Source organism: Chelonia mydas, chromosome 1 (genome assembly GCF_015237465.2).
Source record: "Chelonia mydas isolate rCheMyd1 chromosome 1, rCheMyd1.pri.v2, whole genome shotgun sequence".
Classification (NCBI taxonomy): domain Eukaryota; kingdom Metazoa; phylum Chordata; order Testudines; family Cheloniidae; genus Chelonia; species Chelonia mydas.
Window position 1 is genome coordinate 302,591,800 of NC_057849.1, and position 22,964 is coordinate 302,614,763.

General features: G+C 44.4%; 2 long non-coding RNA genes across 3 annotated transcripts; one reads left to right on the forward strand and one right to left on the reverse strand.

Moving 5' to 3' along the window:
• The first annotated feature begins 1,022 nt into the window (after window positions 1-1,022).
• LOC122466440 lies at window positions 1,023-13,290 on the forward strand. The gene is made up of 2 exons (XR_006291919.1): window positions 1,023-1,402; window positions 12,278-13,290. It is a non-coding gene; the product is annotated as an uncharacterized LOC122466440 (long non-coding RNA).
• Window positions 8,653-22,957, reverse strand: LOC122466441. Of its 2 annotated transcripts, none has more exons than XR_006291924.1 (3): window positions 22,792-22,957; window positions 17,285-17,461; window positions 8,653-10,138 (listed from the first exon to the last, which is right to left on the reverse strand). It is a non-coding gene; the product is annotated as an uncharacterized LOC122466441 (long non-coding RNA). The 2 variants fall into 2 exon arrangements; XR_006291921.1 differs by lacking the exon at window positions 8,653-10,138 and adding an exon at window positions 11,511-13,298.
• Between the last annotated feature and the right edge of the window lie 7 nt (window positions 22,958-22,964).

Genomic DNA, 22,964 nt, shown 5'->3' on the forward strand with positions numbered 1-22,964 from the left:
TGCCTCAGCCACCTGCCCTATCCCCCTCTAGCCATCAGCCCTATGAGGAAGGGCAGCCAAACTGACTCTGGCCCCTAGGCCGCGTAGCCCTGCTAAGGAAGGCAGTCATATTGACTCTGGCCGCTAGACCATACCGCCCTGAGACTAAGAATAGTCAGGTGGGTGCAGCCATTGGGCTATAATGCCCTCTTCCCCATCCCAAAGGGAGTCAGGGTGTACTTGCCCACAACAGTGGCACTGATGCCTGTTTTCTACTTATGTTCCGAGGCAAGCAGAAGCCCTCTTTCAGTTGGATATATAAGCCTCCTTTAAAAAGAATTAATTAATTTATTTCTGCAGTAGCTCAGACAGAACAAAAATTTGTTACAGTGAATGTACAAATGAGATGTATTGCAGAGATTAGATATCAGTTCCCAGCTCTGCTTTAACTGGAAACTGAAGATAATTATATGGCTCCCCACCAAACACATTTTAATAATCCAATCATGTCATGGTTTAGATTGTATGTCTAGGTTTTCAAAGAAACTTGAAGTGTATTCCAAAAATCACTTTAAGGTGATAGCTTTGAAAAGGTTTTTTTTAACCGATGGCAATGTCTGCTTTTATTAATCCAAATGCATTTTCAGTATTAACAATACAATAGGTTTTATTAAAAAATCTCTTCCGTTATTTACAGCATCTGCTACTCAAGTGATGTTGCTCTGTTCATCTAAATAATCAGAGTTCTTAGACTGAACGTGGTAAACAATATTGCATAGCAGTTATGAAGGAAAGAGACCTCATACATAAAGGCTTTCCATTTTAATTTTAGTAGTATGCCTTCATTCCTAATCCAATGGTAGTGTTGCCTGTGTAAAAATTTGATACGGTCCAAAATCACCATGAATTTGATCATGGATATAATGGACATGGTGCATATTCAGTGAAAAATAGTCATAACAATTTAGGAAAGTTATAGCCTCCTGCCAAAAAATAGCTTTTACAATTTTTTATTTTTTACTATTTCCTATTTCCCATTGTAGCAAAGAGTCATGGTCGCCCTCGGAAATTGACAGCGAGGGACAGCCAGAGGCCCTCTGGTGAGCGGACCCAGAGAGGCCACGCTCAGCATCCAGAAGCAGAGGGGTGGGACAGGAACAGGAAGTATAAAAGGAGGGCCCTATAGCTCAGTTGAGCTGGACCTGTCAGGGGAGACAGATGCATTCTGCTGGAGCTGGCTGTACCAAGGACTGGTGAGTGCTCCCAGACCTGAGGACTGGCCACAGCATCCAGGGTTGTTGGCCCACTAAGAAGCTGCCAACTGAAGACTGATCAGAGCTCCTGGCTGACAGACACTGAAGAGCTACTGGGGCTGCTGCTAGCCACCTACCTGTGGGAGACTGAGGACAACTACAATGTAAAGGTACCAAACCTTGGAGATGTAGGAAGTAACCCAGGGAAACTAGACAATGGTCTGGTTGAGTGCCAGCCTGATACAAGGTTGGTGTGTTGTGGGTGGATCCCTGCTGACCTAGTGGTGGACCACTCTGCCACTGTTAGGGCCCTGGGCTGGGACCTGGTGGAATTGGGTGGGCCTGTGTCCCTCTGCCACCTCCTGGGGTAGCAGCCTCCCCACCATAGGCCAGGAGGCCTGTCAGTCTACTGCAGGGGTTGGCAACCTTTCAGAAGTGGTGTGCCAAGTCTTCATTTATTCATACTAATGTAAGGTTTTGTGTGCCTGTAATGTTATTGACTTGAACTGGGACCATATAGAACATTGTTGCAACCAAGGTCCTGTAGTGACACCAAATCTTGTATAAAGGGGATCATATAAGGTGTCTAAGATGAGGTTATGGTTTGCTGGTTATGATTATGCTATCTGTTTGCATATATAAATACAAAAATGATAAAAGTATTGGCTCTATACTGTCTGTATTTCAAACTTATGCTATGCTTCTGGGTGTCACCCCGGACAAGTTGGTGTCCACTCTGCCTAGCCTGCTTGATGGCGCATTAAGGACCATCAGCTATACAAGTGACCCATTGAGAAAAGGCAGACATGCCTGAACCAGCATCGTTACAGTGGCGTAGTCATGCTAGGATCCACAGAATCAAGTCAATTAAGCTTTGGGTCAGAACCCCACGCTATCCAAATTTGAATTTTGGGATTGAGAGTTTGGTTGGTTAAAAAGCAGTTGCAATGGATGAGCGAAGAGCATATGAAGGCCTTGGCAAAAAAGCCCTGGAAGGTTTGTGTTCAGAAAAGGGGATAAGCTTTAGAAAGAAAGCTACAAGTCAAGAACTGAGAAATCTGTTAGTGGCCAGTAATCAGGAGGCCGGAGCACAACCCTTACCTGAGGCTACAGAAAAAATTAGAGTGCAAAAAGGCAACCAATAAACTGCAACTTGGGCATGAACAGAATCTAGCAGATCTTCGATTGCTAGAAAGGCAAAAAGTAGCTGAATTAGAAAAAGAAGTTGCTGAGAGAGAAAGAGAAGCTGATGAAAGGAAGAATAAAGCTCAATAAATGCAGCAAGAGATGGCCAAACTTCAGCTCCAAGTATTTGAAGAGCATCACCACCTGGTGCTCCACTTCCCCACCGCCATGAGAAAAACTGGGAAAGGATGTGTCCCATTTACAATGATACTGAGGATATAGAGGAGTTTTTGTCTACCTTTGAATGCCTCTGCAATCTGTACCAGATCCCCGAGGATCAGCGAATGCCTGTCCTGGTGACCAGACTGACTGGAAAAGCCAGGGAGGTATTTAATGAACTGGGGGAACAAGAAGCCTTGGATTATGAGCGGTTTAAAGATTCTGTGTTGAGGCGGTTCAAGGTTACTCCTGATTCTTAGAGTTAAATTTAAAAAGTTTAAAATGTCCAATGATTGTACTTTTGTAGAATGTGCTCATAAGCTGATGGGTTTTGTTAAAAAGTGGGTTGTGGGAGCAAAGGCGCATGGGAGTTTTGAAAAACTGCTGGATTTAATAACTTTGGAATGGTTCTTAGACATTGTGCCTGACCATGTGAGAGCAGCTGTGTGTGATAGGGACCCTGAGTCAGTCCTACGTACTGCAGAGATTGCAGATGCCCATACCCAAAACGGAGCTCAGGAGGGCTATAAACCCCAGGGGGAAATTAATCACTGTTCTCCCCAGCTCAAGAGGAGGGAAGGATTTAAAAGTAAACCTGGCCCTGACTCTTATAAAGGAGCTCATGGGGGCCCAGAGGGTAGGAACTCTCACCACAAGAATAAACAGGTTGAATGCTATCACTGTGGTGTGCTGGGCCACATGATACCAGATTGACCAACCCTGAAGGGCGGCCCACAACCAGCAACCCCAAATGCCACGACAAATGCTAATCCTGTTATAAGATCACAGGCAAGCCACACAGAGCCCAGCGCTGGTGCCCTGTGTGCAAATGCTGTTTCTGTGGTCTCTGAAGAATTTGACCTTAAAACTCATGTTAAAGCTAAATATGGGAAAAATAATGCAGAGTTTATTAGCAGTGCAGAAGTGAATGGAATAAGGTGTATGGCATGGAGGGACACCGCAGCAGATATTACTTTTGGTTAAAGCAAGTCTTGTCAGGGAGGAAGATTATTGGCCAGATGAAAGTGTAACTGTTGTAGCTCTGAGTATTTTGTCAGGGTGCCTTTGGCTAAAATCCACCTTACATGGAAGGGATTTGAGGGCACTAGGGTTGTGGGAGTGAAGAACACAATCCCTAAGGATCTTATGATTGGAAATGATATTAAAGCTATGGTCAGTCAAGTTGACACAAACCAGGCACAGGAGAGGATTAATCCTGAAGTTGTCTATGGAGGGTTTTTCTAAAAATATATCTTTGGAAAGTAGCTGTTTGTCTGTGAATGAAGTTTCTGACTGGCTGTCTAATGTCTCAGAAGTGAATCTGGAATTAGATCAAGCACAGAAAGAACTCATTGGTCAGGACAATGTTTCTCAGGAGCAGATTAAAGTGGATGGTCAGGTTGAAGCCCTAACTGAGAAAGGAAAGGGTAGAATTTTGATGGGTGATGGATTGTTGGCTAGTACAGCTTATAAAGGTGAACCTGAAAAGGGTAACTGATTTGCTGGAAGTAGCTCAGGGTAGTGAGAAGAGCAGCCGTTTATCTGTGGGGAGTGGCAATGTGCCTGGGAAGGAAAGTTTGGATGAGCCTAGGCAGCCTTGTGAGCTGATGGCTTTATCCAGTCAGCAGTTTGGGAAGGCAAGGATAGTGGAAGATGAGTGTCCCTATACCTTACCTGTTACCTGTGTGGAGAAGTGTGACAATGAAGGAAATGTGCCTGTGTCAACAGTATGGACGTGCCTGTGGAGGGAGCTACCCCAGTCTCCAAGCAGTTGTCTGTGAACAGCCCTGTGTGCTGGGACAAGGGAAATGAGATCCCAAGCTGTGTCTGGGAAAGGAGAATGTGTCTCCGACCCTTTTGTCTGTGGAGCAGGCAGAAGGTGCCTTTCAGCCTGTGATGGTTGAGACTAGTGCAGTTGTCTCAGAGTTGGTTCTGGATTCAGCTAAAGCCCAGGAAGGGAATAGTCCTAAGATTGTGTCTGCTAGGGAGAATAGCACTGTAACTAGGTTGCATTCAGTTAGTGTCCTAGCAAAATCCCAGAGACCAGACAATTCTGGTGCTTGTATTTTGCCTGTTGCTAAAGTGGTGTTAGGAAAGGGTGTAGCAACTCTGCCTGATCAGGGTGATACCCTAGCCAGGGCACAAGGAGAGCAGAAAGGTGATTTGATTGTGTTACCTACTGATGGTGTGGAAACTTGTAGCAAGAAGGAAAAGATTCCTGAGCTTGTGTGTGGCAAAGGGAAGGAGAATGCTTCTAACCTTTTATCTAGGAAGTCTAGAAGTTTGCCTGAAGGGGGATTGTGTAGGAATCTGCCTGATTGGGCCAGAGGGGATTCTGGATGTAAGTGAGACCCAGAAAGGGGGAAGTGTTCCATTAGAGCAAGCCCTAGGTGAAAAGGGTAAAGGCAGAATTTCTGTGAGGGGTGAACTGTTGCTTAGAAAAGCTCCTGGGGAAAAGAATCCTCATGGTAGTCTTTGCAAGTTTACTGTAACTGAAGGGTGTGAAAGTGATGTAATCAAAGTTTCAGTTCTTAACCGCCAGAAATTCTCTGTGAATGGATCCACTGACTTTCCTTTTGAATGTTCCAGTATGGGTAGCTTTGAAAAGGTCTCAGATGTAGTGAAAGCTGTTAAGAAAGTTGAACAGTCCTATAACCAAGTGGCTGGCCAGCTTGTTGGGGAGACAAGGTTGTTCAGAGAAGAATGTCTCCATGCTGATTCTGTGAGTGAACAGTCTGTGTCTCAGGTTCAGAGGGAAGACTGGGTAGCTGAGTCTGCAGAGCAAACAGCCATGTAGTTAATCTTTCAAGAATGCAAGCGATGGTAGGTATACTCTCATCTCTAGACACTTTGGATATGACTTGCAGTCTCTCAGTGAACTTAACATCTGATTCCATGTGGAAGCAGAGGTTGGTAAGGGAAGGACAACAGAACTTTGAGTCTAGCTTGTTAGTGAAAATGGATGGTCTCTCTTTAACACAGAATCCAGCCTTGGAATTGGTAGCAGTTAAGGATCTGAAAACTGGTGAACTGGCTCCTGTCTGTGGTCATGCAAATTACTTGGCTGGCAGGGAGAAAAAAGACTTGCTAATAGCTTTCAGAGTAGCAGCCATGTTAGTCTGTATCCGCAAAAAGAAAAGGAGTACTTGTGGCACCTTAGACTAACAAATTTATTTGAGCATAAGCTTTCGTGAGCTACAGCTCATGCTCAAATAAATTTGTTAGTCTCTAAGGTGCCACAAGTACTCCCTTTTCTTTTTGCTAATAGCTGTTAGCACAGAGCACACCCAATCAGCCAGTGAATTCTGTTAAGCAAGAGAAATCAGGATTTGATCCTTCAGGACAAGGAGGAAAAAGACCTTAATGTTGCAAAGGGAAGCCACAGGCTAACCCTAAAAGGCCCAACCTCAATGGTATTGAGCCAAAGGTGTGGCATGACAAAAATGGTTGTAAATGGACGCTTGCAATGAATTTGTGGTTATTGCTAATGGTACTTCTTGTAACTGTGTTGCTATTACCAAAAACTGTAAAAATGTACAATGTGCCAAATCTTTTGGAAAATTCCTTGAATATCTTAAAAGTGATAAATAAGGGCACACTTTTTATGTTAAAAGGCCTTGTTATACTGATGTTGCACAGTTAATGCCTGTACAGTCTTGGAACTTTTCACGTGGAAAAGACGTTCCGAACCTGATGTGCTGATGAAAGGGGAAACTGAGGCATATTACCATATTGCTTTCACGGCTAAATGCCAAGATTTCTATACTATGGACAACATTAATATCTACATTGACTTGATGTTAATAGGGTTTCAAACATTTGCCAGAGCTTTTATGGATAAAATAGCTATGTTCTTTAGCTCTTGGCAAGATCACATGAGACATACAGGAACCATGCTGCAAGAGCAGGATCCAATCCACTGTTGTTCTAACCAAGTTTTGCCTTGAGTTTGTAAAGAAATTCAATCAGGTTATTGAAAATGACTTTGATTAACCATTTCTGTTATACACTGGTATGGCTTCTAACCCAATACTAGCTGTAATAAGGCAGAACCAAGGATGGGGAGCTCTTGGGATGCAGTCAGTGATGTTTGTGTCATCCCTTCCTGCATCAATTTTGCACTGGGGGACTGTAATGATGCTGGTTCTGGCAGGACCCAACTGAGAGTGTCAATTCAGGACAAATTGCTTAAAGCAGGGCAGTTACAGCCCAAGGCTGGGGTTTCTATGCACACCAAGGCAAGGCAAACCAAACCAGAGAAGACTTTTGTTTTACCCTACTGGCTAACCACAAGTCCCACAAGCAATTCCCTTAGACACTCCAGTTTCCCAGTATCACCACCAGTGCCCCCCATTATGGGGACACATGGTTATGAAAACCAATACCCCAGTAAAAGAAAAAAGGTTCTCTCGATCCCAAAGGACTAAGCCCCAGACCCAGGTCAATATACATATCAGATCTTAGCCACCAATCACGCTGTTGCCAATCCTTTAGAATCTAAAGGCTTATTCATAAAAGGAAAGAAATATAGATGAGAGCTAGAATTGGTTAAATGGAATCAATTACATACAGTAATGGCAAAGTTCTTGGTTCAGGCTTGCAGCAGTGATCAAATTTAAACCTGCAGTTTATCAAGTCTCTGGAGTACATCCACAGCTGGGATGAGTCTTTCAGTCCTTGGTTCAAAGCTTCAGTATAGCAAAGTCCCTCCAGAGGTATGGAGCTGGATTGAAGACCAGATGGAGGAGCTGCAGCAGCTTTTTATATTCTTGCCATGTGGTCTTTCTTTCTTTGTTCCAAAGACAAGCTGTCCATCACATGGCCTGGAAAAACCACAGAGTTCTGTCCATAGGCAGGTCCCTGCATACCTTGCTGAGTCACAAGGCGTGTCTGCCTTTTCTGAATGGCAGGTTTCAGAGTAACAGCCTTTTGTAGTGATAATCAAGGTGGGCCATTTCCAGCAGTTAACAGGAACGTCTGAGGAACAGGGGGGTGGGGGGGAATAAACATGGGGAAATAGTTTTACTTTGTGTAATGACCCATCCACTCCCAGTCTCTATTCAAGCCTAAGTTAATTGTATCCAGTTTGCAAATTAATTCCAATTCAGCAGTCTCTCGTTGGAGTCTGTTTTTTGAAGTCTTTTTGTTGTAATATTGCGACTTTTAGGTCTGTAATTGAGTGACCAGAGATTGAAGTGTTCTCCGACTGGTTTATGAATGTTATAATTCTTGACATCTGATTTGTGTCTATTTTTCTTTTATGTAGACTGTCCAGTTTGACCAATGTACATGGCAGAAGGGCACTGCTGGCACATGATGGCATATATCACATTGGCAGATGTGCAGGTGAACGAGCCTCTGATAGGGCCTAATCACATCAGCCACACTATGATGGTGTCCCCTGAATAGATATGTGGAAACAGTTGGCAATAGGCTTTGTTGCAAGGATAGGTTCCTGGGTTAGTGGTTCTGGTGTGTGGTTGCTGGTGAGTATTTGCTTCAGGTTGGGGCAAATATTGTCTGTAAGCAAGGACTGGCCTGTCTCCCAAGATCTGTGAGAGTGATGGGTCGTCCTTCAGGATAGGTTGTAGATCCTTGATGATGCATTGGAGAAAAAACTTCAAAAAGACTCCAACAAGAGACTGCTGAATTGGAATTAATTTGCAAACTGGAAACAATTAACTTAGACTTGAATAGAGACTGGGAGTGGATGGGTCATTACACAAAGGAAATCTATTTCCCCTTGTTTATTTCCCACCCCCCACTGTTCCTCAGATGTTGTCAACTGCTGGAAATGGCCCACCTTGATTATCACTACAAAAGGTTCCCTCCTCCCCTGCTCTCCTGCTGGTAATAGCTCACCTTAAGTGATCACTCTCGTTACCGTGTGTATGGTATCACCCATTGTTTCATGTTCTCTATGTATATAAATCTCCCCACTGTATTTTCCACTGAATGCATCCCATGAAGTGAGCTGTAGCTCATGGAAGCTTATGCTCAAATAAATTTGTTAGTCTCCAAGGTGCCACAAGTACTCCTTTTTTCTTTTTGCGAATACAGACTAACATGACTGCTACTCTGAAACCTGAGATAGGACACTAGACTGTGTTTGGTGCTCACCCTGGCCTGGGCCCTAGACTCTTACCTGCACTATCCTGCTTGAAGGCTGGAGCTAGACTGCTTGGTGCCCTGAATTGTTCACGCTCTACCCTGCCTGAGGGTTTGTACCCTAGAGATTGCCATTCCAGAGACCTGACAGGAAAGAGGCATGGCTACCCTCGGTGATTGCAAATGAGGGATGGCCATGCAAGCCTACATGCTTACACCCAAGATGCTTGTCATTTTTTTCCCCCCATGTATATAACAGACCATCACCTGTTTATACACCCCAGAAGTGATTACAAAATACCAGTCAGCCATGTATGCACTGTACACATTCAGGATAATGTTGAGATCCCTTGGGAAGAACAGATTGTCAATGCGCAAAACTCTGCTGCCATAAAGCTAACAAATGCAATCTATTTGGCTATTATGCTCCCATTTACAATAGACTTTGCTCACAAAAACCAGAGCCACTTCAGCACTTATGCAGTGTCTGAGAAAATAGAGCACTTTTTTAAGGCCCAACCTACCCCAGTATGTCATGAGGTGATTTTAGTCTTTTTGGCAAGAATTAATGGAAATTAGTGTATTTACATGTTGATTTATTCTCCTTTTTATCACTTTAATAATTTTGTTGAAGGAAAGAGCAACCAGGTGGGAGAAATTACAACAATGCTTTACTTTGACATTTGGGATATTTTGCTTAACATGCTACCATTGAACTTTCATTTGCTAGGTTAACAGAAATAAGTATGTCACCAAGTTAATACTCAGTCTCCTGAATAGGAGAGCACTGACTGTATTGCTCTTACAGTCCCTTGCAAACTCATCTAGTTATGCACCAGTGCAGTACTGGGGGTGTGTGTGGAGGAAGTGGGCAGAATGAGTTCCAACAGTTTTTTCATAACAAACAAGTGAATGATGGCTAAGGCACTAGACTGAGTCAAGAGATCTGGGTTCAACTTCTGGCTCTGCCACAGACTTCCTGTGCTTGAGCTTCCCATCTGTAAAATAAAGCTAACAATCCTTTCTTGTCTTTGGGGCAGGAACTGTCCCTTATTATGTGTATATACAGAGCCTAACACAATAGGGCACTGATTGACTGGGGCCTCTTGGTGCTGTTGTAATACAAAAAATCAACTAGGATTGAGTTTGGGATTCAGGACTGCTGGGTTCTTTTTCTGTTTCTACGACTGACTTCAGCGTGGGAGCCTGGATAAGTCAGTTAACCTCACACTGACTCAGTTTACATACCATATAAATAATACTTATCTCTTACAGAAACATTGTAATGCTCTACTGAGGACATACAGCAAAAGGTACTATAAAAGTCCAGAGCCATATTAATAGCCTGTCCAGCACAAGCTGAATACAACCAAAAAGGAGAATTATATCTGGAGAAGATGCTCAAACACCAAGACAGTCTGTTTTCAGCTCCATGTGTCCATCTACTGTGGATTCTAGAAAAGGGAAGTGAATTTGAGTGACACTCCTATGACTAGTCAATTAGATAGACTTAACATATGAGCCCTTTCTGAACAAGAACTTAAGGGACAAGCATCTGGAGCAGTAATCAATAGCACTATAGCGAAGTGGTTGATACCACAGTGATGTCTGAACTACTCTATTTCTAGATACTATGCAGTGATGGTAGCCACTCCATAATTGAAGTTGGCTTAATGGGAAGTTTATTATAAGCCCAATTTTCAACACGTCCCACAACCACCCCCCGCCCTAACTGATTTTCCTGAGATTTCAGACACTGCATCTGATCACCTTTGAGTTGCCATGCTTACCTGCAAAGTAAGTCTCAAATGCCATAGGCACCCCACTGCCCACACCCTGACCCTTTTTTACCCTGCGCTTTTGGAGCGAAGGGCTATACCTGAGAAGACATGGGTTTAACTTCATTCTAATGAAGCACTTAACTATGCCCTCTGCTCTTTGGCACTGCTCCTGCTACTAGGCAAGACAAGCCCACTTCAGCATATCAGTAATGCTGGATCAGGTTTCCTTGTGTTCCCTCTATTGCTTATCAATTTTTTTTTACCATGTGGTTATGCATGAATCACTCAGCACCTGCTCCATGCAGGCTCAAGCCCATTATGTATACTACATCCACTTACACAAGTGCTACAACAATGCTACTCGTGCAAAATGAAAGATCCAGGTCACAATGAAAACCCATTTTGATAAATGATTTAACGTAAGTTATACAGGAGAAACATTGATTTTATTTTTCAGTGCAATTTACATTAAAACTGGCAATAGGCAGCATGTAAGCCACCTCCAGACAGAGCTCTTTGACCATATACTATTCCTTTTATGTTGTGTTCTTCTAGAATGCAGCAAATGAAACAAGGAATGGAAGAGGTCAAATAGGCATTGCTACACAAAGAATTAAGATAAAGAGTATAATATTTAAAACTGTGAGATCTAGTCATTCTAACAAGCTACAGATTTGGAATTTGATATGATTAACTGTGCCTTGATAAGTAGAAAATCTACCAGTACAGAAATATCTACTACCTGTAAGTAATTTAACAAGTGAGAATTTATCTATGGCTGCAACAAATGAAGTTTGCATGTTAAGTCAGTTCCTTAAAACTGTCCTTTTATGTAGTTCATGTTCTTTTAGCATTCATTTAGACATCTTAATTTCTGTTTAGAACAAATGAACATGAGCATCTATTTGCTTTGTATGTGGTCATATAACAAATGGCATTTTCCAGCCATTATTTCATAAAGCCCCCTAAAAATATATTTTAGGAACATTATTCTTTTAAATACCCCTATCTGTCTTCAGTTTATTCCTTTTAAAAAAAAAAAAGGAAGTTTTGATGTCTCTACTTTTCTGAGAGTAGAAAGATGTAATCTTTTTTAAGCTGACACATTGTTAGGATGCAGCATAATGAGAATGGAAATATGCTGCTCATATGTTTGCCGAAAATATACATTTTTTTCTCATCATGAGAGCTCTTTAGTGAAAACCAAGCTTTCTCAGAGCTTTTCTGATAGCTGGAATTACTACTGTAGGAAACCAGTTCAGGTCCGGTGTTTGGTAACTGAGACATCCTAGGGACAAACAATGTGCTGTGGGACCGCTTGCCAAGCGGGCTTGTTTCTAGGGGGCTGTAATTCCTATTCAAAGCCTGCTATAACTTTTAGATTGTTAACCTTTTCAAACACTTTTCATCTGATTTATGCCAAATGCCCATCTAAGGGTATTTAAATACACTATTTTAAAAAGATTTCAGGCTCGATTGTGGCCAGCACTGTGGAGGTGCACAAGGACCTTCACCTCCTCCCTCACACACTTGTGTATCTGCGCAAGTGTCAGCCATAATCTCCGTCCTGCTGCTGCTGACATTCCACTGCCACCAGTAGAACTAGAAACCCATAAGAAGGCAGGGAAGGGCAAGGCAGAGGTGGGTCATGTAACTGCTTTTTCCTCAAGTGCACACACTCCAGCCAGTGGAGCTGAGTCAGTAAAAGTATGTAAAGGATAAAGTTAAAAGGTGAAGCACTGGCTTTTGCTGTGTGCACTCTAATCTTAAACCAATGATGTTTTCATTGTTTTTTTTTTTTCCCCCTTTCAGCATTGCATCAGCACTGCCTCCGACTAAGCCAATGTGACTCCAGCAAATGAAAACTGATGTAGGAAAAGTGTTCTCTTGCATCACCAGCCCCAGCCTTGAGGCTGATGCAAACAGCAGTCCATGCTTTCCTTCACTGCAAGATGGATTGATTTGAATCTGACAGAGGCAAGAAATGGCAAAACAGATTATGTCCAGTATGCTTCGATCTCTTTGGAAGAATTGACATAGTGGAACTATACTGACTTTCACCAGCTGGGGGATCTGGCCTACAAAGAAGAAGCTACAGAAGCACAAGGAGCAAAGCTCAAGTCTTTGGTAGTTTCTGCAAGACTGCTCAGCAACTGTATGGCAAGAGCGAAGGCTGAAAAAGGGACAGGATTAGCACCAAGCTGCCTCAACTGCCTGTCTCTGGGGCTGACATAGGAACCATCAGACTCTGACAATACCAGGGGGACTGATGTTGGCCAGGCCTTTCATCTCATGCACTAGATCTTTATAGAGCTGTTTACCCATGTCAGCAGGATTATTTCTAGGGGACTTCACCTCTCCTTAACTAAGGATTGCTACAGGTCATATCAAATGAGATGACTTCTAGCAGCACCCTAGGAGTGGATGTCATTCTCCTCTAGCTGCAGCCTAATAAAGGCACTGACCCATGCTGCCACTGGAGCAGAAGCTAGTGCACTTTGGAAGTTGTAAAATAAACTATACACAAAGACACAGTAATAAGGGCATCAGTCACCCATCCCTCCAGCCACAAGGCTCACACAAGAAGATATCTGCTTACAGATGAGCAGTGCAGCCCCCTCTGCAGTTCTGAAAGGGCTCTCATCCTGGCCAGGCAACCCCTGAGGAGCCAGGATCGTGTGCAGATACAGCCACAGGAGCACATTCAACTGCCACGGTGGTGGCCTTCAGTAGGTTATACAATCAGTCACAGCAGCTACCCCATGGCAGGCCACTGATGATCAAGTAGGAGGCAGGTGAATGCTCTGGAAAGTGACTTTTTTTTTTTTTAAATCTAGATGGAATCATCAAATGTTTTAATACATGTTGTTTAATAATCAATATATACACTATTTCAGTAATCTCAGTTTGAATGTTAAGTATAATCATGAGAAGTGCACAACACAAAAGGAAAGATGTCTCAGCAAGATATGACATTGCTCAATAAATCTGAGGGCTTGATGGCCGCTATATCTATACATATGCAGTGTTGTTCGTTTGTTTGTATCTCTAATATCCTAGGACCAAGTGGGTGAGGCAATATCTTTTATTGGACCAACTTCTAGCAGTGAAAGAGAAACTTTCAAGCTTAAACAGATCTCTGCAAACTCTGGATAAGCTCAAAAGCTTGTCTCTCTCTAACAGAAATGAGTGCAATAAAAGATGTCATCTACCTTGTCTCTCTGTCTATATATAGTAATTCATTGCACTATCAGGGATAGATTCTCAACTGGATACAGATGAAGGGGAGTACCGGGGGAAGAGATACTTGAAGCTCTGTCTTTCTGAGGCCAGTGCTATACTGGCTGACTGGGGCCCCCTCCCAGGGACCATCTGTTAGCCAGAGAGAAGCAGTGTGCTGCTGATCAGCTATACCCCTCCCCCAATGTCAGTGGGTGGGTGGCAAGGGATCCAGACATGTCAGCGTTGCACACACTGAGAACTTCACCAAGCTGGGGGAATTCCCAGCAAGTGAGATCCAACTGGTTTCTGCTCCTTTTGCACTGCTGGAGCAGTACAAAGGGAGTGGAGTGGGCCACAAAATTTGTCTCCACGTATCTTGCCTGATTTCTGTTAAGTGTCTGAGATACCCTTACCATGAAAGGTTTTAGAGTAGCTGCTGTTAGTCTGTATCCGCAAAAAGAAAAGGAGTTCTTGTGGCACCTTAGAGACTAATCAATTTATTTGAGCATAAGCTTTCGTGAGCTACAGCTCACTTCATTGGATGCATACTGTGGAAAATATAGAAGATGTTTATATACATACAAACCATGAAAAAATGGGTGTTTACCACTACAAAAGGTTTTCTCTCCCCCTACCCCACTCTCCTGCTGGTAATCACTTATCTAAAGTGATCACTCTCCTTACAATGTGTATGATGATCAAGGTGGGCCATTTCCAGCACAAATCCAGGGTTTAACAAGAACATCTGAGGAACGGAGGGGGGGGTTAGGTTACCTTGCATAATGACTTAGCCACTCCCAGTCTCTATTCAAGCCTAAGTTAATTGTATCTAATTTGCAAATGAATTCCAATTCAACAGTCTGGAGTCTGGTTTTGAAGTTTTTCTGTTGTAATATCGCAACTTTCATGTCTGTAATCACGTGACCAGATAGATTGAAGTGTTCTCCGACTGGTTTATGAATGTTGTCAAGAATTATATCTGATTTTGTGTCCATTTATTCTTTTATGTAGAGACTGTCCAGTCTGACCAATGTACATGGCAGAGGGGCATAGCTGGCACATGATGGCATATATCACATTGGTGGATGTGCAGGTGAACGAGCCTCTGATAGTGTGGCTGATGTGATTAGGCCCTGTGATGGTGTCCCCTGAATAGATATGTGGGCACAGTTGGCAACGGGCCTTGTTGCAAGGATAGATTCCTGGGTTAGTGGTTCTGTTGTGTGGTATGTGGTTGCTGGTGAGTATTCGCTTCAGGTTGGGGGGCTGGCCTGTCTCCCAAGATTTGTCAGAGTGTTGGGTCATCCTTCAGGATAGGTTGTAGATCCTTAATAATGCGTTGGAGGGGTTTTAGTTGGGGGCTGAAGGTGACAGCTAGTGGCATTCTGTTATTTTCTTTGTTAGGCCTGTCCTGTAGTAGGTGACTTCTGGGAACTCTTCTGGCTCTATCAATCTGTTTCTTCACTTTCGCAGGTGGGTATTGTAGTTGTAAGAATGCTTGATAGAGATTTTGTAGGTGTTTGTCTCTGTCTGAGGGGTTGGAGCAAATGTGGTTGTATCGCAGGGGTTGGAGCAAATGTGGTTGTATCGCAGGGGTTGGCTGTAGACAATGGATCGTGTGGTGTGGTCAGGGTGAAAGCTGGAGGCATGTAGGTAGGAATAGCAGTCAGTAGGTTTCCAGCATAGGGTGGTGTTTATGTGACCATTGTTTATTAGCACTATAGTGTCCAGGAAGTGGATCTCTTGTGTGGACTCGACCAGGATGAATCATAGAATCATAGAATATCAGGGTTGGAAGGGACCCCAGAAGGTCATCTAGTCCAACCCCCTGCTCAAAGCAGGACGAAGTCCCAGTTAAATCATCCCAGCCAGGGCTTTGTCAAGCCTGACCTTAAAAACCTGTAAGGAAGGAGATTCTACCACCTCCCTAGGTAACGCATTCCAGTGTTTCACCACCCTCTTAGTGAAAAAGTTTTTCCTAATATCCAATCTAAACCTCCCCCACTGCAACTTGAGACCATTACTCCTCGTTCTGTCATCTGCTACCATTGAGAACAGTCTAGAGCCATCCTCTTTGGAACCCCCTTTCAGGTAGTTGAAAGCAGCTATCAAATCCCCCCTCGTTCTTCTCTTCTGCAGACTAAACAATCCCAGCTCCCTCAGCCTCTCCTCATAAGTCATGTGCTCTAGACCCCTAATCATTTTTGTTGCCCTTCGCTGGACTCTTTCCAATTTATCCACATCCTTCTTGTAGTGTGGGGCCCAAAACTGGACACAGTACTCCAGATGAGGCCTCACCAGTGTCGAATAGAGGGGAACGATCACATCCCTCGATCTGCTCGCTATGCCCCTACTTATACATCCCAAAATGCCATTGGCCTTCTTGGCAACAAAGAATGAGGTAGATGGTGGGACGGAAACTGTTGAAATCATGGTGGAATTCCTCAAGGGCTTCTTTTCCATGGGTCCAGATGATGAAGATATCATCAATATAGCGCAAGTAGAGTAGGGGCGTTAGGGGACGAGAGCTGAGGAAGCGTTGTTCTAAGTCAGCCATAAAAAGGTTGGCATACTGTGGGGCCATATGGGTACCCATAGCAGTGCCGCTGATTTGAAGGTATACATTGTCCCCAAATGTAAAATAGTTATGGGTAAGGACAAAGTCACAAAGTTCAGCCACCAGGTTAGCCGTGACATTATCGGGGATAGTTTTCTTGACGGCCTGTAGTCCATCTTTGTGTGGAATGTTGCTGTAGAGGGCTTCTACATCCATAGTGGCCAGGATGGTGTTATCAGGAAGATCACCGATGGACTGTGGTTTCCTCAGGAAGTCAGTGGTGTCTCAAAGGTAGCTGGGAGTGCTGGTAGCGTAGGGCATGAGGAGGAAGTCTACATAGCCAGACAATCCTGCTGTAAGGGTGCCAATATAAGCTATTACCAGCAGGAGAGTGGAGTAGGGGGAGAGAACCTGTTGTAGTGGTAAACACCCATTTTTTTTCATGGTTTGTATGTATATAAACATCTTCTGTATTTTCCACAGTATGCATCCGATGAAGTGAGCTGTAGCTCACGAAAGCGTATGCTCAAATAAATTGGTTAGTCTCTAAGGTGCCACAAGTACTCCTTTTCTTTTTGCGAATACAGACCAACACGGCTGCTACTCTGAAAAAAGAACATGTGAGGAACAGTGGGGGGGGGGGGAATAAACATGGGGAAATAGTTTTACTTACCATGAAAGGCACTATATAAAACCAAACTGGCTTACTATTTCTTCACTGGTTGACATAATGATAAAATATCAAAGAAAGACATTCTATTATCTCTTCAAGAAAAACAGAGGGAGAATAACTCACTCATTTTGATAGATATCAGCTACTGAATGTATCAATCCAGTTCACAATAGAAACTGATGGGAAGGGCCAAGACATCTCTTCTGAATTAAAAAACAGGTGAAAAGGCTACTTCAAGATAGGGATGTGCAAACAGCAACTTAACATCCCAGCATGAATTTTCAGGATGACCAGCAACCTCTGAGTATATGTTCAATGAATGGGGATGTTGCATATGTGGAAAAAGCAAAATTTGCCCAAAACTTACAAAAGCTCTCTTGTTTATGATTCCTGATGACCCAACACACAGCAGATTGAGCTGAATGCTGTAATTATATGCAGATGTAAGAGATCCTTTTCATGGAATGCCAAATGGTAGCACAAGAGTAGCTAACGCCAGCCAAAAAATAGAGAGAGTGTGTAATAGGTTTTCGGTCCTGAATTCCTGTAGTGAGAATAACATACGAGAGTCCATTCAGTAAGGTATAAGAAACAGGCATCTGACTTTGATATAAATGTATACATAGAAAATTATGCAAAAATGTATCAGATCTAACGGTATTTTACATTTTAAAAAAGTACTTGTGGCACCTTAGAGACTAACATTTATTTGGGCATAAGCTTTTGTGGGCTAAAACCCACTTCATCAGATGCATGCAGTGGAAAATATAGTAGGAAGATTATATATATACACACACAACATGAAAAAAAAAATGGGTGTTGCTATACCAACTGTAACGAGACCAATTAATTAAGGTGGGCTATTAAAAAAACCTTTTGTAGTGATAATCAGGATGGCCCATTTCAAACAGTTGACAAGAAGGTGTAAGTAATAGTAGGGGGAAAAAATTAGCTTTGGGTAGTGACCCATTCACTCCCAGTCTTTATTCAAGCCTAATTTAATGGTGTCCAGTTTGCAAATTAATTCCAAATCTGCAGTTTATCACTGGAGTCTGTTTTTGAAGTTTTTTTGTTGGACAGTTGCAACTTTTAGGTCTGAAATTGAGTGACCAGGGAGGCTAAAGTGTTCTCAGACTGGTTTTTGAATGTTATAACTCTTGATGTCTGATTTGTGTCCATTTATTCTTTTGCGTAGAGACTGTCCGGTTTGGCCAATGTACATGGCAGAGGGGCATTGTTGGCACATGATGGCATATATCACATTGGTAGATGTGCAGGTGAATGAGCCTCTTATGATGTGGCTGATGTGATTAGGTCCTATGATGGTGTCCCCTGAATAGATATGTGGACAGAGTTGGCAACAGGCTTTGTTGCAAGGATAGGTTCCTGGGTTAGTGTTTTTGTTGTGTGGTTGCTGGTATTTGCTTCAGGTTGGAGGGCTGTCTGTAAGTGAGGACTTGTGCAATAGTCATGCCTGTCAGACCTAGAATGAGGTTTTCCTTGATATTTATGTTGTTGGAACTGCTGTTTATAGTTATATGCAATAAAGAATTTCAACATAACTATCAGAACAGAAATTATTATATCCACAGACATCTGATGCATTCAGAGAGAAATCTATCATGGACATAACGTCCCCTCATTCAGTAACGGAAAGCTGATCTTCCAAAGGTGAAAAGCTGCAATGCATACAAACCCTGATAACTGTATCTTACCAGTATGATATTAATACTTATGTATCACTAATATGCCATATACTCAATTTGTTAATGATCCAGCCTGTAAGTATACCTTATTCCCCCTGAAGGAGCAATAACCGCCACAGTGACATCAATAACAACTACTTTCTCACAAGGTTGAGAAGAAAAGATGCAATTTAAACCTGCCTTTGGAAGCTTTACTTTGCTCACTTCTTGCTCACTTTTTTAGCAGTGCTTCTTTCAATGACATAGTGCTTAGGGGGATTGGCCCTAACCATATGAAGGTGACAAGCACCTTTTTCTACAACGGCAGTGTAATTTACATGTATGTAAAGCACCTAGCATATTCTCAACAATACTATACTAAACAAATAAATAATTATTAATAATTTGAAGCCCTCAGATACTACGGTAAAGAGTGAGGTATGAGAACCTAAACAGAATAGTGTGTATGTACTTAGCAGAAGTACATGTATTATTTGTATTTACCGGATATAGAACCATACATACATATACATGATGCTGTACAACAGGTAATGTGTGCCAAATAATTAATAGATCCCTGCCCTGAAGGGATTATATTCTAAGGTTGGTTCAATACAATACAGAAACAAAGTCACAGAAGATCATTTTATTCAGAATTTATTGCAGAGTAAGTGAGTTTGACTGGTTTTTTGTTTAAGAAGCTGAGGAAACATTGTCTGTGTTAATTATGATTAACCAGGATGTGAGGAAGATAGGAGCAAGTAGGGAGCCAGTTGTGGAGATAAATGGATGCATAGAAGCGACACACAGGCAGAACAAGGGCAGAGCAGGAGGTAAAATCAGAGGCTTATATGGCAACCAAGTGATGAGTGCCTCAAAAATGAAACACATAGTCATTTTTAGATTTTTAAAGCTGAAAGGAAGCATTATGATCACCATGTCTGACCTCTTGCATAACACAGGCTGTAGAATTTCACCCACTAACTCCTACATCAGTCCCACGACTTTTGCCTGGACTAGGGGGTTGAACCTGCCACGCACGCACACACTGATTAAATTGCGTAAATCTCAGGCAGGGCTGACACCTATCACGCACTGCTTTAGGGCGGGAATTTGCAGCGGCTGGACGGAGCCAGAAAACCTCAGTGAGTATGCACTTAAAAGCCTATAAAGATGAGTAGGGGTAGGCATGCTTGTGGATACGCTCAGCGTGCATGTGCAGGCCAGACTGGCTGTGGTGGGGTGGTGCAGAGGATTGAGGCAATAGGTGTTAGGCGGCAGCTGCGCATCCCTCCCAGGCAAGGGACTGCCAGAGCTGCACAGTGGCTAGTGCAGTGGTTCTCAAACTTTTGTACTGGTGACCCCTTTCACATAGAAAGCCTCTGAGTGTGACCCCCCCTTAAATATATAAAAATGTGTTTTTAATTTATAACACCATTATAAATGCTGGAGGCAAAGAGGAGTTTAGGGTAGAGGCTGACAGCTTGTGACCCCCCTCATGTAATAACCTCACAACCCCCTGAGGGTCCCGACCCCCAGTTTGAGAACCCCTGGGCTAGTGTGACATGCCTGCAACTGCAGCCTACAGCTCCTGGTCTTCCCAGGCTAGCTCCATGCCCCTGCAGTCCTCTCTCTGCAGGGTGGCAGATGGGAGGAGCATGCCTGCAGGGCTGTCCTGAGTGGGCGGGAGGGGAGAGGAGGAGAAAAGTGGCTGAGTTTTAACGCTTTCAAGTCAGGGTGTGATGGTGGGGGCAAGGGGCAGGGCCCCAATAACTGCCCCTCTGCCCAGCTCCGGACACAGACTGTGCCCTGCCAAGCAAGCCACAGGAACAAGAGTGCTTGAGACTAGGCTGCCCAGATTGGCCCAGTTCTGCTGTGGCTGTTTGCTAAGAATCAGCAGATAGCTGTATGTTATACACACTGTCCGCAGAGATGACTGATCCCCGAATGTGGCATGGTTAGGCCACTGAGATCAAGACAGCATATAGCCTGACAGGAGCTGCTATCTGCCTGTGCTACGCTGATACTGAAGTAAGCAAGGCCAATATTCTGCCTCCAGTGAGAAACATAACATTCAATTGTCTCTAACAATTCCATCAGAGCAAGATGTCTTTCTAAAAGATACTCTAGCCCAGGGATTCCCACAACAAAATTTGCCTCAGAGTGCTGCAACCAACTGTTGCTGGTGGCCACGCTGACATTTTTTCCTAAAATACTTAATGAACTTTAGGAAAAACAAATGAATATGCACATATAAACATCCAGATCGCTGTGATTTATTTGTGTAGGGTTTTTTTGCAGACTCAGTAAAAATACTGTGAACAGTGATATTTATATGTTTGTTAAATATGACAGGTTTCAGAGTAGCAGCCGTGTTAGTCTGTATTCGCAAAAAGAAAAGGAGTACTTGTGGCACCTTAGAGACTACCAAATTTATTTGAGCATAAGCTTTTGTGAGCTACAGCAGCTCACTTCATCGGATGCATCCGATGAAGTGAGCTGCTGTAGCTCTCAAAAGTTTATGATCAAATAAATTTGTTAGTCTCTAAGGTGCCACAAGTACTCCTCTTCTGTTTATTAAATGTAAATCACTTTTCACAGGACACTTATTACTTTTCACAGCTTCCCAGGTAGCTACTAAGTGATATCATACATACAAGTATCACTTTTCACAGCTTCCCAGCTAGCTAGTATGTCTGCTGTGAAAAGAGATACTTGCATGTTTGTTAATATCCCGTTTCTCAGCAAGTCCCAGGACAAATTAAGCCCTGGATGGCGGGATTGGAGAGGGAGGCACGGGGGCAATGGAGGGATGGATGCAGGGCCAGGAAGGCAGTGGGATCCAGGGGAGATGAGGGGTGAGCGCTGCCACTGCTCAGCTGGAGCCGGGGGTTGGCACCCGCTGCCATGAGTCAGTGCCTGTAGCGGCAAGAGCCCAGAGCTGAGGCAGGAGTGGCACAGCCAGGGCCGGGGGGGCAGTGCCCATGGCCAGAACCTGGAGTTGGGGGCTGGAGCCACGGTGAGAGCCTGCTGCTGCACAGCCAGGGCTCAGAGCCTGGTGCCCCCTGGCTGAAGACCAGGGCCGCGTGGCCAGCGCTGGGGGTCAGCACCCGAAACCCCACGTTTGGAGCTGGGAGTTGGCGACTGAAGCCCCGTGGCCGCAGTCCTGGTCCACGCAGCCTCAGGGTCCCACCGCCGGCCACCCCAGAGCTGAAGCCCGAGCCCCACTATCCAGTGGTGAGCTGGAGCCAGTTCGCGTGAACTGGTTGTTAAATTCTGAAGCAGTTTTAGAACCGGTTGTTAACCCGCTTCCCTGTAGGGGGCGCTGAGGCTTTGACGGGCTCTGGCGAGGAAGTGATGTAATTCCTCCTCCGGCCACTGGGGGTGCTGCACTGCGGGAGCCATGTGGGCTGCCGTCTGGCCCTGGACACGAGCCCTGTTGCTGCTGCTGCTGTTCCCCCGACCTCTGGCCCAGGGGTTCCTGCTGCTGCCTGGTGGTTCCCCAGCTGCTCTGCTGGGCCTGGGCTGCGTCCTGCTGCTTGGGCTGTTCGGAGCCGCCCTCCCTGTGAGTACCTACCACTCTGCCTGCAGCCAACCCCTGTCTCCAGCCAGGCCCTGTCTCCAGCCACCCCCGCACCCCCTGCCCTGCCCGCAGCCAGCCCCGCACCCCCTGTCTCCAGCTAGCCCTGGCCCTGCACACCTGCTTCAATGAGGGGGGCAGGGAGCAGCTTGGACCCCCACATGTGCACACCCTAGGGTGACCAAACAGCAAGTGTGAAAAATCAGGATGGGGGGGGGGAATAGGAGCCTATATAAGAAAAAGACCCCAAAATCAGAACTGTCCCTATAAAATCGGGACATCTGGTCACCCGAGCACACCCCCAGGGCGTGGCGGGGACCCACCCGTGTGAAACGCAGCTCATTCCTAGCTCAGGCCCATCTTTCTAAAGAACTTTAGGCAGGGTTAACATGCCTCCGGACGGGTCAGGCTTTTTGGTTTTTAAATTGCCGTCCGGGAGGAATTTTTAAATTTTAAAAATTCCTCCCGGGAAAATACGGACGTATGGTAACCCTGGTGGTACAAAAATTACATACCGGGGCCCACCCTTAAACCAGAACTTTTTACAGGGCCCCGGTTGTTAAGATTTTGGCAGCTCATCACTGCCACTGCCCCCCCCGGAGAACTCACCTTGCTCCTTCTTCAGCCTCGAGTCCCACCTGTCTGAGGGAGGGGCCAAGCATTGGCCCCCCCCGCCCGGGGGTTGTCCTAGCCGCGGGACAGCCCTGGCGGCCGCATTCGAGAAACCCCACCCCACACGCCTCTTCCAAGCCCCTCCCAATCCTGCGCGTGCGCAGTGCGCC